The sequence below is a fragment of the Diuraphis noxia genome, unplaced genomic scaffold, assembly GCF_037042655.1.
Source record: "Diuraphis noxia isolate RWA-SAM2 unplaced genomic scaffold, SU_Dnox_SAM2 contig0004, whole genome shotgun sequence".
Taxonomy (NCBI): Eukaryota; Metazoa; Arthropoda; class Insecta; order Hemiptera; family Aphididae; genus Diuraphis; species Diuraphis noxia.
This window is the reverse complement of record NW_028301714.1, coordinates 52,992,617-53,009,618: the sequence shown is the minus strand read 5'-3', so window position 1 is coordinate 53,009,618 and position 17,002 is coordinate 52,992,617. Positions and strand designations below refer to the sequence as shown.

The window sequence follows — 17,002 nt, the reverse complement described above, 5'->3', positions numbered from 1 at the left end:
TTATTTTAATTGTTTAACAGAAATTATGTTATACTAATTACAAATTTATTGAGAAGTTGTAAAATTTACTTAAATAAAGGCTATATGGATTCTATAGGCGTCTCAATTAATTAATTAAAAGGTTTTTTTTTATATATTTACTATTAGTAAATATTTATTTTTATTTGCATAATATTTCCTTCTGAGTTATTATAATTTTCAAGGAGTTATCGAACAGTGCAGTATACAATATTTTTTCTAATTAATGGGGGAGGGGGAGAGTAGGCTCTGACTTAATTCAAATAAACAATATTGATATTAAATTTTTGTGATAAAAAAAAATGTATTAGGTATTATGTATTAATATAGAAACAAAAGTAACGACAATATATATATATATACATTATATATATATATATATATATTCACAATAATTGTAGACTATTCGTTCACCATTTTAATGTCAGTTGTCGCTGTCCCGATTTTTAGAACAATGTAAAATTTAAAAAAATTTCATCGGTTAAATTTTACGCATTCATAAACTTCTTCTCTTAGTATATTACATTTTTTCAAAGGTGTATTCCTGTCTTGTTGTTAGCCGTTTAAGTACTTTCATTATACCAGTTCTATTCCGTTTGTATGCTAATTGATTCTTTACATTAAACATGGGGTAGAGTATTTTTTTTTCAATTTTTTTTTTTACACTTTCGTTTCCGATGGTCACTGTAACACATTGGTATTTGAATAAAAGCTTTTTTTGAATTTTAGTTGTGAAAGAGAGGTTACTTTCCATATAAAATGTGGGTAGGGGTTGTTTACTTGTCTATGAAGTTTAGTATAATAGCCTATAGCGAATCTATACCGTCGTATATCAGGTGGGGCTATGCCCAAGAGAATTTATACTTCCTTCTATTTATGTTGGTGTGAAACACTCTGTTATCATTTTAAATATCTAGTTCAAAGCAATTTTCATTACTTAACATTACTGAACCTCGACAATGCAGGTGTGACATATTATTCTATCATAGAATACAAAATAATATTATATAGTGCTAGTGCAGACATTTTTATTGTATTCGGATGTGCTTTGTGTGGCGATAAAATTAGTTTATGTTTATTTTTTAATTGACAAATCTTTTTAAGTAGTATTTTGCAGTTAATTTTATTATAATATTATTATGTCAGAATTATAGATAAAAAAAAAAACTGCATATTTTGTAAATAATACTAAATATAGTATATTTTGAACATTTTCGATGGTTTTATTTTAGTATCGTATAGTGCATGGTTTAATTCCTTTTATAAGACCAGCATGTTCGTTATAGACTTGATTGGTACACCCTGAGCGAATATCATTGATACGGTATACGCGTAATATAGTCCCATTTTCAAACAACACAATACATATTGTTATCACTAATAATTTAATATTATAAATCTATCTATAACAGGCATCGACAATAACGTGCATTTCTTGTCAATGTTGGGTAAAATAACTCTATGATAAACCGATAATTAATTAATTCGATGTCATCGAATTTATCAATATTAAAGGATATAGATGGTGTATTATTCATATAAAGATTAATAATGTTTGACTATTAAATATTCAATAGAATTAAACTTATGATTGAAAATTATATTTGATGTTCAAGATCAATTTGTAATAGTAAATATTTGTACCATATTTTATAAAATATGTTTTTATATTTTCATTAAAATACATTATGTGTCAATATCCATTAGCAATATTATTGGATTTCAAAGATTAGACATATCTAATACTTATTAATTTGTGTACACTTAGTTATTTCTTTTTTATGCCAAACATTTTTTTATTAATTTGTGGTAATGTATGAAATTTCCATAAAGAAAAAAATATTAAATTAATTTGTCTGTGTTGGTATAAAACTTAATTGTCATCATAATATTTCCATCTGTTAGATAAATAATGGTCAGCTATGTTTTCAGTCAATGGTTATGACTTACAACATACTGTTTTATGTATCGATCGTACCAAATACTATATATAACTTATAATTATGTTTTTGTCGAATATAAATAATTTGAACGATACAAACCACCTTGATCGTGTCAGGTATTTACTATCAGAGATTAGGCGACAGTTTATCAATATAGTAGCCCTCATTTAAAACCGCTTCAGAAAATGCGATAGTAACACTACGCAGGCACCCTAAAATAATTACCGCTACTTCGTTAATATTATTATATCGATTTTTGATACGTAAAACCCAAATTCTTACTAGAAAATATACATTACTTGTGTTTTTCATACCATTTTGTGGATGCAGAGAGTTTCATGGCTGAAAAAGGTATAAACAAGTTAATTAAATGAAAAATATATTCTATGTTTTTACAATATTTTAAGCACATAAACGTAGGTTGTTAAATCTATATTATTTTTGTTTGAAATGTATATTGTAAGACTCAGTAAAATATATTATAATATGGCTGTTTTAATACATCTTTCATGATAATATCATTATAATATACGTTAAATAAGAAAACTGATATGATTTTAAATATATGAAAATTCTTTTAAAATGTCAGAAATAATACCAAAACATATGACTTAAAATATTTTGACTACCTGGAAAAACTAAATGCATTTATCTATTTTTTATTCAACAGTTATCACTTTAAAAAAATATATAATTTAAGTTTTAACACAATTTCACAATGTATAACGTTGAAAAAAATTTAAAAACTACAAAATGTATTTTTTGAACATTTTAATTTTGTTTTTAAACTTTTATAATCGCAGCCATTAAATTAGGTACTGAAGTATAATGGAATATATTATGAATAAAATACACTATGTCTCACCTTATTTATTCTAATACATCACATCATCCCGCTTGCAAGGTAATCATTTACCCATCTTCTGCGCTGATTTTTATTTTTTAAACGTTAAAACTATTTAATATTTTGATGCTTAATGTAAATATATTAAGAAGAAATTTTAAAATGTTTAAAACATATACATTATTATTAATAATTTTCAGAAATATTATTCAGAAATTCAAAACGGCAATATCAATATTTTTATTTTGAATTTGGATGAATCAAAAAATAATAAGTTGTAATAACATTCCTTACAATTAATAATCTTTTTTTTTTTATTCATGGTACAGCTTCAACTTCTAAGGTTATTAGCTTGTAACAAAATTAGTATTTAGTACATAGTAAAATATGGTTATACAATAGGTTCTTAAATTAGATATAAATATCAATTTGTTTTAAAAATGTAATTATTTTGTTGGTATTGTTATAGGTAGGACTGAGGGCTTCGAAGAGGTTGTCGGGCAATTTTAGATTTTTTCTGGTATCTATATGGATACGGCAGTGGATAAGGAGATGCTTGACTGTGAGAGGTTCTCCGCAGGTCAGGCACATTACAGGTTCTTCTCTGCACATAAGATGTACATGGGACATCTTTGAGTGACCTATACGTAGTCTACTGATAACTGCTTCATCTTTACGGTTTGATGAATGGGGTTTAGGCCAGTATTCAGTAGTATTTTTTATTTATCTTAATTTGTTATTGGGTGTGCGCCGCCATTCAATTCCCATAAATTGGTACAAAAAGTGTTGACATTTCTGTGGATGTCGATGAGTGATGAGTACGTGCGTATTTCGGTCAGAGGGTTGTTTACTGCTTCACGAGCTACTTTGTCAGCTTTCTATTGCCATCTATTCCACAATGGCCTGGTGTCCATATAAACCGTATGTTCTGGTTGGCTTTTTCAATGATGTTGCTTATTTTGATTGCTAGGATGCTTGAGTGTAAATTATATTTCAAATTGTTTAGAGCGCTGAGTGAATCTGTACAAATGTTAATAATGAAATCGGGCTGTTGAATGGCTAGGTGGATTCCCTCCAGGAGTGCAAAGTATTCCGCTGTATAAATACTGTTAAGGTCTGGTAATTTGTACGATATGGATTGTTCACCGTTTATGATAGCGATCGCAATACCTGAGTTTGTTTTGGAGGCATCTGTATAGATTTGTGGGCTAGATGGAGCAGAATCCATGATTTCATTGAATACATTTTTATATATAATGTTTAACGTTTCTTTTTTACTATGATCTGCTAGACTGGTGTCCACGAGAAATTTTGAAACCCTCCAAGGACGCACCACACTGCATTCTCGTTTGATAATTAAATTTGGATCAATATTGGTGTGTGACATTTCATACAACATCCTTAAATCCAGTGGTTTTTTTAGATTAGAATTGAAGCAAAATGTATTTGCAAAACGATTTTAAGTTAAAAATTGTAATGTTGAGTTTTCTGGGGAGGATAGGATGCGATCAATATAATTTAGAGCTAATTTGATTCTATGAATGTGGAGTGGAGGTTCTCCAGCTATAGATAAAATACTAGGAATGGGGCTGCTTCGAAATGCTCCGGTTGCAACTCTTAGACCACTGTTATGAATTATATCAATTGTTTTAAGAATATTGGGGTTTGCGTTAGTATAGCAGATGGATCCATAGTCTAATTTGGACCTAACGAGAGATCTATATAAGTTGATTAATATATTACTTTCAGCTCTCCATTCAGCATGGCTCAACGTTTTGAAGATGTTGATACTTTTGGTTGTGATTGTTATGGTTTTGCTTATATGAGGTTTCCAAGTAAGTTTGCTATCAAAAATCTAACCTAGAATTTTCTTGTTGTTTACAAAGGGTAAGGGCGTGTTTCCCAAAAATAACTTTGGTTTTGAACTTTGTTTCTTTGTGGTAAACATTATACATTTGGTTTTTTCTGGTGAGAAAATAAAACCTTAATCACCTGAAGCACCACTTGGACAGATCGTTTAAGCAATTTTGGAGTTGACGTGTTATTGATTTAATGTTTTTCCCTTTGAGAAAACTTGTTATAAATTGTAACATTTGCCCATTGACGTGCCATTTGCTCAGTATATTTAAGACTCTATGTCGCCAGACTGTGTCATAAGCTTTCTGAAGGTCTAGAATAATGAGAATCATGGTTTTTATGTTGGCATAAGATTCTAGTATTTCCGTTTCAATTTTAACATGGCAATCTGAAGTGGAGTGAAATTTCCTAAATCCGTGCTGGTTTGGAGATAATAGATTGAATCTTTGTACATACCAATTAAACCTGTTATAAATTATTTTTTCAAGTGTTTTGCTCAGGTTACATAAGACAGAAATAGGGTGATATCCTGAAGGTTTATGTTTTTCTTGCTCTTTCTTAGGAATAGGGGAGGGGGGAGTAATGCTAGCATTTTTCCATAATGATGGTATAATACCGGACAACCAAACATAGTTATACAACTCGACGAGTAACCTTTTACCTTTAAAGGAGATGTTCTGGAGAAATAAGAACGGTATATTGTCTAGTCCACAACTGTTACTTTTTTTTCCTTCTAGGCTAGAGTTAAGTTCTGACATTGTGATAGGATCGTTGAGAATTGAACCTTGACTTGTTGTTGTTGTGGGGTTCAGTAAGGTAATCAATTCTTGAGTTTCTTTAAATTTCAAAAGTCTGGATTCAAGCTAGAGTTGCTACTGTTGGAATAAAAAAACTGTCATATTTGGTTGGTTATCTCTTTAGGATCTATATAAACGATTTGCCCTACCAACAGTGTTTTAATTTGTGTAAAAGAGACTCCTTTTAATGTTTTAATTTTATTCCACATTATGGTTGGGGGAAATATGACTGTTTAAAGTAGATGTAAAATTTGTCCATGACTTTTTTTTCACTTTTAATAAGGTATCTGACTAGCGCTTTGTTTTTTTTAAATTGTATAAAATCTTGCAAGTCTAAAGTTCGTTTGTATCTGTTAAAGGCAGTCTTTTTTTTCGTATAGCTTGTTTGATAGTTTTATTCTACCAAGGGGCTGAAGGTCTCTTTCCAGAGTAACTAGTTAGTTCGAAAACATCGGAGGCTGTATTTATAATGAGGTTGGTGAACAGTTTAATCTTATCTTCTACATTATTGGTATTAGTCCACGGAGTTGAATCAATATTTTTATCAATTTCCGTTTGGTATATATTCCAATCGATATTTTTTAACTTCCATTTTTTCTTTCTAGTATAATGATTATGGGAGTTTGTGTGATTTAGCGTCATAATGATAGGAAAGTGGTCACTGCTTGATAATTCTGGTATGACATCCCAATCTATGTAGGGAGTAATTGTAGATGATGAGAATAAAAGGTCGATGGCTGAAAAGTGTCCCGTGCTTGCGCTAGCTCTTGTAGCTTGGCCACTGTTAAGTATGTTGAGGTCATTGTTGCTGTATAGTGTTTGCTCGATTTTTGATCCTCGTGAGTCTAGAGAGGAACAGCCCCACGAAAGACTGTAGCTGTTGAAGTCTCCTAAGAGGATATAAGGGGAGGGGAATTGATTTATAATGTTTTGAATGTCGGCTTGCTCAAAATCCTGAGAGTTTGGTAGATATAAATTGCAGGTTTTAATTGGATTTTTTACTAAAACATTTACTGCGACCACTTTTAGATTGGTATTAATGATAATTTCTTCGGAGTGATAATTTGAATTTACATAGATTGCCACCCCACCACTGGCTCTGCCAGCATTAGTTCTATTTTTGTAGTAAGTTGTGTAGTTTTTTAGGGAGCAGACCTTGTCGTTAGTAAAATTAGTGTCTTGTAGACATTGAGATTGGAGAGTATTTGTTTAATAATGAATTGATTTCATCTAATTTGGAGAAGAATCCATTTGGATTCCATTGAAGTATTTTAAGGCTGTTATTAACTGTCATGATAGGTTTGATATTTAGTTTATTTGGTACGTAATAGGTGTATGGATATGGAACAAGCTAGTAGGTTTCCTCATCATTAATGTCAGCACAGAAAGTCTGACTGGAAGTTATGTTTCGGACTTTTTCGAGTGCTTTTGATAATCTGGTTAGACGGTTTTTAATACTTTTAATTGTTACGACGGGGTAGATGTTTGTAATGATTTGGATTATATTTTTTGGACTGCTATGGTGCTCCATACATAAACTTTCAAGATCAATGCAACCTTGCGAGTTTTCGAAGAAATCTTTAAATTGATTGAGAGATAAGGACATTTGACGGTTGGAGTTGAACAGATTTTTCGTTGGATTTAACCCTTCATCGATATTTGAATAGAAGCTATCGTTTGAACTGGTGCTGGTTCTGACTTTCGGTTTTTTGTGTACATTTTGATTGTGGTTTTTTGATGGCTGGGCTTCAGGTGTGTTGGGAGGCTTCATTATTAAAGATGGGTTGGATGAGTGCGAAGATTTTGGAGATGGTGGTTGAGACGTGGTCGATGGCGCTGGACGTTTAATTGGGTTTGGAGAAGTTACGTTGACAATTTTGTTGGATGATGATTTGAGTTTTTCGGCTAGAGAGTGTTTTTGGGATGATCAATAGTGATTAGATCACCATTATTATTTGCTTGGTTTGTTGTTACAGGATCGTTATTCTGAGTGGAATAGATATTTTGAGCAATAACAATAGCAGGTGTCGAGAGAGATACATTTTTTCCTACATTTGAGGTTGGTGATAGGTCATTAGTTTCTTCCATGTCGGTTTCGGTCATATCGATGATATTGAATTGTTCAGGTATATTTTTACATTTGCTTGAAAAATACCCGGTTTTATGGCATTGAAAACAAGTTACGGTGTCATCGGTAATAAATATTCTAAAGGTAGTGTTTTCTACAGTTACTGTGATTGAACTAGGTAATTTGGATACACTGTCCTGATTAATGTATACTTGTCTTCTGAAACTTAGTATATGTGAGAATTGTTCTGTTGCAAATCCAGCTTTCATATGAGAAATTTGAGAAGTGGTTTTAATCCCTACTTCATGGAGAGCGTTTAGTATAAGTTGATTTGGGATAGTAGGGTAAACATTGGATAGAATGATTCTTTTGGACGCATTAATAAGTCTACGAATGGGGATTTCTGTTTCATTGACATGAATTGAAGAGTGAGTTTTGAGTAGATTTTCCATGACGGTTTGACTATTGAAAAAATATGCAGAATTGATTATTTGAAATGCGTGATACAAATTGAATATTTTCTGCGGGTATAATTTTACTGATTGTGATAACATATTCGATTTGTTTGATGTTGTTAATAAAGTTGAAAACAATTTCTTGGTTCATTTTTGGTAATGTAACATTGGAGGCTATCTCTGCAAATGTTGAAGTGTTACGTAGATGTTGGGAAGCACTGTTGGTGTTGTTCATATCGTCAGATATGGCAGTTATGGTAGTGGGCTTATCGCCCATCGTAAGGTTTGGGATGTTTATTTAATTAGTGTAATTAAGGCAATAATTATAATCATATTACCTGCAACGCTGAGTTCTAAAACAGACTAGTGTGTTACTGCTATCGGTAGCTATAAATGCGATACTATAGAAGAACACACGTGTGGAACGGTCAGACGTTGAACACGAACTGAATTAATAATCTTATGCTATTTTAAAACCATATATAAAGTATATAAAATTGAATAAAATTGGCAACATGCATAAACACTGTTATGTTCATATAATATATGAATAACCAACACGAACTATCATATTGCAATCCATACAAAGACGATAAATTACACCTTAAACGTACGACTATAGCCGTGTAGGTATATAACCAAATACAATTATAAACATCTGGAGACTATAAATATATAAATATTAGACTGTTAGTACTTTAGTATGTTTGAGATTTGTCTTAGTCACAAAAGCGTTATAAATTAAAATCAAAAAATCAAGATGTCGAGTGAACATTAGTTCATTATTTCTCGAACGGAGTGCTTTTTTTATGACTTCAATATACAACCACTATACTTAAATTATATATTTAAATATAGCCATCGTAATCCAACAAACCCTAGAAAAGTATATTTATATATAGATATGTCTTTTTATTTCCTCAATACATCGGCCTATATTATTAATATTTCTTATATTGTTGTTTTCAGATAGATTTCCTTGACTTAAGTGTGCTACCCGTTAATAGTTATCTAATTCCTGTTTGTGTTCTCTATACGCTTAGTGCTTGCTCTTGATTTGTGTTTGTAGGAGCTATCCTTCATAGTAATTGAACTTTCCTGTTTCCGCCTGGAAATTATTGAAGGGTAATGGCGCTGATGATAATGTAATAATAATAGCGTATCTTGAATAAGTAAAAAATAAAAAGTCCTAATATTTAGATAAGCATTTTTTTATTTTTAACTACAACAAGACCTGCGAATAAGAAATCTAACATAATGAGTCAGTAAATGTAAAATAAATTCAAGGTATCTAAATATATTTTAAAACTTTATCAGTGTTTTTGTATTATTATTATTATTTCTTTTTTATTTCAAGAAAAATAGTCCACGACAATATAGGTACTTATTGTTAAGTACATTAGAATAATTACCAAATACATTTTCAATCAATTATTTGAATATTTATTTTAAATGATTTAAAAAGTATTTTCAACAAGGAGATACCTACAATACACACAATTCGTAGATGCATGTTTTCTGTTTAACACTCTAATGATTAACATAAAATAGAGCAAAATATTGAATCTTATATATTAATAATAATAATATGAAGTGAAAAATAAACTATATGTTATAATATCCTAACATATGACTTAAATAATTAGTTTATCATCAGGGTCTCTGATGTTAGGTACTGTTAATAATATATTATTATATTGTCACCGAAAAAATATTAATTACAGAGTTAGTCAAATGCAAGTAGGAGTATAAGCGTCATTAAAAGTTTTAATACTCATTTCCAAAGGTATAACAAGCAATTCGCTTTGTTTCATCAAATATTACTACATCATCTGTTTTGATTACAATAATACTCAATACTTTTGTTAAAAATCGTTAAGACGTGCAATCAAACATAATAATCATAATATATACAATTTATAAATAAATATACAAATATACAATAATATATTGTGGATGCATTGTACATGAATATAGATTTTAATTTACTGCGTATTTTTACATCTAATTTAATTTAATTTTTACTAACGCAATTATTATTATTATAAACAATGAAAACAAATTTTTAGTATCCATCAAGTACAAAAATTTCATTTAAACATAATGAATGTTATACAACAGCTTGGGTAAAAACAGTTAATTTTAATATACAATTATCATTATTTTTCTTATTTTAACTAAATGTTAATTATTTTTACTGCCTTACCTACGGACTATAACCTATATTTTGTAATCTTTATAGTTTTCTGTAAAAATCATTAATTTGCTTTTTATATTATATTATTTGTTTTTTGTAAAATTATAATCAGAATACAAAAATATTATTCAAAGCTGAACTATATTTTTTTTTAAAGGGTGTATATTTTTTCAAACTTATATAATATGCATGCAAATAAAAATAGATCCACAGGCTTACACCATTCAATACTATTAATTAGTATATAAGAGTTAATTTGTATGTTTTTAAATTTGAATTAGTATTATACATTTTTTATATATATTATTATAATCTGTGAATAACCAAAATTGATAAATGGAATTTATTTTGTGTTATCAGTGCAAATTAAATTTAGATTGATGTGCAGAAGTAAACTATATATGATATAAAAATAATTGTTCCATCACTGTGCTTGGATCGGCTATATTCTATACTTCATTGACTATAAATTTAATACAGTAATATATGTACCTATTCTTAATATATATTATAATTTATAAAGTTATTCTACTAGATTTATATAATATAATTGTCGAGCAGTAATAGTTGATACTAAAAGCAAATAAAAAAAAGAAGTTGTTCTACGTTTGTTAGTATTAAGTAATTTTAGAAACTTCTATTTGAATTAATTGGCCCCAAATGTTGTGCACAACATATTCATTGAAACTCGAGGAGTGTTTATAGCTTCATTTTTCAACTCCATTTATTCTCTATAAATATAGGGTTGTAATTAATAATAGACTATTATATTATGGTTAATTTATATAAAAAAAAAATGAATTTATATTTAAATAAATTGTAGCTTGTATATTTAAATACTACTCAACTGATTTTTCAAATATTTCAGAGATTGTTATGATAAATCACGGAAATATAGAGAGTAGTTTTAACCACATTCATAAACTAACCAAGTGCTATACCAATTCACTACAGTCGAATTTCCCATCTTAGTCGAATTAGTTTACAAACTGAGATACACTGAAAGTGCTGGTTTTTATATTTGTTTATTTTTTTCTCAGGCGATGTCGAATTATGCAGCTGGTACAATCGTATATTATATATTTATTATAACTGATTACCTGCTATTATTATATTGTTGAAATTGAAAATGCACAAACGTACGCCGTTATTGAAATTCAATTTAATTTTTCTATATTATTACTAAAAATAAATAAAACATACAGATATAATATGTATGTTAAAATTCGATTTATTACTGCTCGTAATTTAATAAGAAGTGATAAATAAATAATATACTTCCATTGAAAATGTGAAAATATTTCAATTTTATTAATAAAAAATAAAAAGTCGTTTTGAGTATAATAACGAGTATAATCGTCTCCAATTGGTACCAATATTATTAACATAATATGATGAAGTTCACAGAACGACATTTAGCGAAATTCTTCTTAATAATATGTAGTAAGCTCTATTTAACTCGCTTTCATACTTTCAGCTAAAATTAATTAATTTAAATTATAAAAATATGTCCATACAATAAATATTCTTTTTTACGTATGTTTTATCCTTTGACGAAATGTTCTTTAATATTTTATTGATGAAAAGGTTCGTACGGTGTCGTGTCCCCAGTTAATCATATTAAAGTAGTTACTCTAGGTTACTTACACATTTATTAGTTTGATAAAGAGTTAGTGGGTCCATCAGATATAGATCCTTTGATAAAACCTAATTTATTTTATACTAGGTATTTCAATTCGAGATTGTTAGTGTGTGAAACTCTATGTTCGTGGACTACGTTCTATGATTGTTGACAAGAAAGTGGTTAATTGTGAAATGATGCCAAAATGATGACATATTATGATTCTTAATTAACGTTTATGTCCTGTTTGTGCAATGTTACAGTCAGGTACGATTGTTTTGGTCAACATTATGTTAAAAATGAAATTAACATAGAGCAAACTTTGTGGTTTAACTATTCTAATGAAATAAATTACTCGAGTTTTCCGAATTACATAGTTCAGAAAATAGGTATTTCTGTTTTCTAATTATGCAGTTAACGAAAAAAAAATAAAATTAACCTAAATGAAACAATGTAGAATATTATTTCAATTATTATGGATGAACCTATCATAACAAAGATATCAAAATATTACATGATTTTTATACAAACCGACTATTGTTACATACCACATATTTATTAAAATATGTATAAAATGTATTAATTTTTTGTAATTTGTATTATATAATATATTATATTACATTCATCGTTACAAATAGGTACTATAATATTACGATATTGGGCACTAACTACTTTTTAACAATTGTATTTTTATTACTCTATGGCGCTTGAAGTTATTTTTATAAATTAATTTATACTTATGTATTTAATATTTAATTAGTTTTGTATTTTTAAGTTTAATAATATTAAAAATATTTTTATTTTTTTTAATATTAATATTTAAAAAAAAAAAAGCAATTCTCTGTAAAATGAATTCTCGTTTTTATTGTTACAAAAATATGTGATTGTTAATCCATTTTTGAGCTAAAGTAATATCCTATTTATAATGGGCCGGAGGAGACAAAATAACGTATTAATTTATATTTGTTTTTGTATCTGATTTATATACGGAAATAATTTCGATAACGACTTTACAGATATTAAAATTATGCATTTCCAGAATAAACACCGATGATGGATGATAATGTCAACATGTCCATGAGTATATCTATTTTGAATCGAAATTATAATTTGTTTAGCGGGAAAGTAGAGATAAGTATTTAAAAGTCAACAAAAATCCAATGAACCCCTTTCCTTATGAATCAAAGTTTAACATCAGCGAATTTAACTGTGTAATATAACCTATAAAAGTTAAAAACGACGGTTTTTCTATTTTTAATGATGTTTTTTATAATGTATATTTGTTATATATCGTAAAAAAATTTTCATTTAATTATCATTGTTTATTAAAATAAACAATATACAATGAATTCGGTATTGTTTTTTAACGTGTACAAAATTATTTGTTATTCACATGACACAAGCAATTGAAACAAAAAAATATATATATATATATAATATATATTATATTACAATCATTATTTATTTTCTATTTAAAAAAAAATTACATTGCAATGTACAGACGTATAGTACATGTAATAATATATATAAAATATATATATTTAAAAATATGTCACAGACTATTATACAAATTATTGATAAATAATAATAATGGCCATTGATAATTATATATTATCTCTGTACTATCTAAACAATATATTTTTCCCTTATTCTACGCTAATTAATACTCATACAGATGTATCAAAAATAATAAACTTTATTTTATCAGTTATTTATCAATAAATAAACGTGTTTAGATTAATATAATTCATATATTAGTATATTTTGTACACTAAATTTACATATATCTAAATATTATTTTTGTCAAACAGAATTGTAATATTGTAATATTTGTATTCAATTAATTTTAGCTCTAATCTATATTAATTTTGTTTTAAAAAATAACCGTCTAATCAATTCAAAATATACATTGATACCTACTCAAGTTAATAATAATGATTATAAAAATAATAACTATGGGTAGGTAAGTTATTAGTGTTGGCACTCAATTTCATAGAGCAATATGGTATTTATATCAAATACTAGTCGGTAAGCTAAGTAAATATGAACCTTTCCTATATTAAATATCATAACTATTACTGAAATATTGGCAAACTGAGTTGGTAGCTTACAATCGTACGCATTTAATATTTATGATAGACAGTAATTATAACACTGCGTCACTGTATAATAATAAGGTAGTAGTGTTTCTGTGGTATAACCACTTTAAACGATCTAATAAGTACTACGCAGGAGTTACACATTTATAATATTCCTATTATCAATAATAAATTACTGGTTTGTTTCTTATCACTCGTATTTACTTTATATTAATATTTATTAAGTAATAGTTAGATCAAAACATATATGATGTGTAATATTCTATTTATTTTGGTGTCTACCAATTACATTATTATAATTATTTTGATACCCATTTATCATTCATAGATAAAACGATAAAAAGAAAATGATAACTTGTTTTGAAATTTGTTTATCACTTAGAAGTTAATTATCTTATTTACATTTTGATAAAATAATTTGATTACCAAAATTATGTAGCATAGTTATTTATAAATAATAATTAATCACTGTACATTTTTCTATACCTAACCTAACCTCACGTATTTAATAGAAATCATAGAAATTTCCGCCAAATGTAACATTCCTAAAATTGCAAAAATCTCGGCATTATATTATTATCCCACTGCCGTATCCATATAGATACCAGAAAAAATCTAAAATTGCCCGACAACCTCTTTAAAGTCCTCAGCCCTACCTATAACAACACCAACAAAATAATTACATTTTTAAAACAAATTGATATGTACCTATAATCTAATTTAAGAACCTATTGTATAATCATATTTTACTATGTACTAAATACTAATTTTGTTACAAGCTAATAACCTTATAAGCAGTTGAAGCTGTACCATGAATAAAAAAAAAAAATATTATTATCTTAATAAAATGTAGGTATCGGGAATTATCGTAAAAAAAATTCTTATTGAAGCTGCAGTTCTTGTTGATAGATTATTTTAAATAACTTGTTTCTAAAAAAACATTGTAAGTTTCGATATTTGTAGTTTTACTAGTGGTGGGCATATCCGGATTTGAAAAATCCGAATTATTTGGATTATTCAACTCTATTTTGCTGTTTAATGACTCATTTTTATATACTATAATAATATTTTAATTCTATAACATAATTTTGGACATACGTATTTATACCAAATTTCGAACGCATTTTAAGTAGTTACCAGTGATATCATAAAATTTAAGTATTAATTAATTAATTGTTAAATTTTCATCATAATAAAATAAAATAATTTATTTTACCATACATTAAAAATGACAGTAAGCCTAAAGTTACATAAAAAGCAAATCCATAAATTTTTGTCTTGTTTTTATAATATATTATAATCACTATATTAAGTTAAAACATGAGTACATTCAACTTAATTACTATTATACTGGCTAATGTTCAATGTACTAATTAATATAGGCTATAGGTCAACATATTATTATGGACTCTAGGGAGGCTACGCAGTTATACATAGGGTGAGAGTAGTAAAATTACTACGGTCCAAAGCCCTGAGAATGGCAAAATAACTTCCGCTCAGGGGCGCCAAAATCATAAATACACCGTTGATTAAAATGAAATTGGAAACATCGGATTATTTCACATTGCAACATAAATGATTTTAATATTTTATTAATGAACGAGGACTTATAAATATGTAACTAAGTGAATTATTATGTACATTCAATCGTTTAAAAAACTGGTTATGATTTGTTATTAAAAATTCAATTTTGGCTGAAATTTCCATATTATAGGAAGGTATATTTTGCTGAGCAAAAATTAAACTATGATTAATGAATGATTGAAGATTTCTAACTTAATAGGAATATCCATAATTTAAAATTTATAAATTTCAATAAAAAATACATTTATAAATACACGGAATGAGTAGGTATATAAATAATATGGGTATTTAAAAATGTCTGTATTTCTATTTTATCAATGCACATACGTACAAGATATCTGACAGATTGTCGAGACTGCCAAACACGTAAAATACTTTTCAGAAATCGTTAACAATACTTTAAATAGTATATTATGTTGCCAAAAACAATATCAGTGCACTCAACTCAACAATTTTGACGTAAATAATACGTTATAAGTTAATTTAAAAAAAAGCAAATTTTGTCATTCAATATACATTATAATATGTGGTAGTTTGGTGCGCGTACATAGTATAAATTGTAATAATAATCTAGGGAACTAAGTATGAATATTCATGTACTAAGTATTTTTTAATTAGGTACTGCTTTCATATTATATTATTCTATGGGTTAATTTGTTTTTATTTAAAATATAAAGACTGTATACAACTTATTTTTTCACATTGAACGATACCTAGGTAGTAATATCATTATAAAAACACGGTGAAATAGGAATTTTAATTTAAACTTTTAAATGTATGGTACAAACTTGTTTTATAGGTTTGTGGTTGAAACTTATGTTGATGCAAAAAAAAAAAATAAATGAAATAAAACTCGACACGTCGCAGTTGTGTGTTTCAACACAATACTTCATAAGCAGCGGAATGCTTTGAATTTTTCCAATTCTCCGCTGGTTATGTTGTAATTTGGATGCCTAAATCCGTTTACACACAACAGTTTATGATGGGGCAATCAAATAATTTATAAAATGAATTCACATTTACGACTGGCATTCAGTACTTGTGTGTATAATATCATGTTCACACAATATATTACGCACCGTATCGGTTTCATTGCAAATAGTCGTAATAAAAGCCATATATACTATTTCATGGACGGCTGCGTGACCCCGTGTCTATTTTTAGAATTATGACTTCCGAGTGTGAAATTAATGTAGGTATATTATGAGGTATAACACAGTTAATACATTTTACAATAACAGTAATATTTAATTCTGAAATCATAATGGCTTAAGCCATATTATTATTATACAATATAAGCAGTTACCTATAGAACTGACATACTTGCATAATTGAGTTAGTGACTCAGTGTTATAGAATGAACTGTAGGTAATCAATACATTAATATAACTGTTTCCATACAATTAATACTAACTAATAACTTTACAAAATGTTGTATCTTCCCTAGTTCTTAGTTTTGAATAATTTTATGTCGCGCTAGATAATAATATGTTATATGTGTTATAGTATTTTTAGTGCA

The 17,002-nt window shown here is 27.7% G+C and overlaps 1 protein-coding gene across 2 annotated transcripts in view; it reads left to right on the top strand.

Moving 5' to 3' along the window:
* Epac (Exchange protein directly activated by cAMP) overlaps positions 1–17,002 on the top strand; it is a 243,540-nt gene that overhangs the window by 137,048 nt on the left and 89,490 nt on the right. The window lies entirely within an intron of this gene.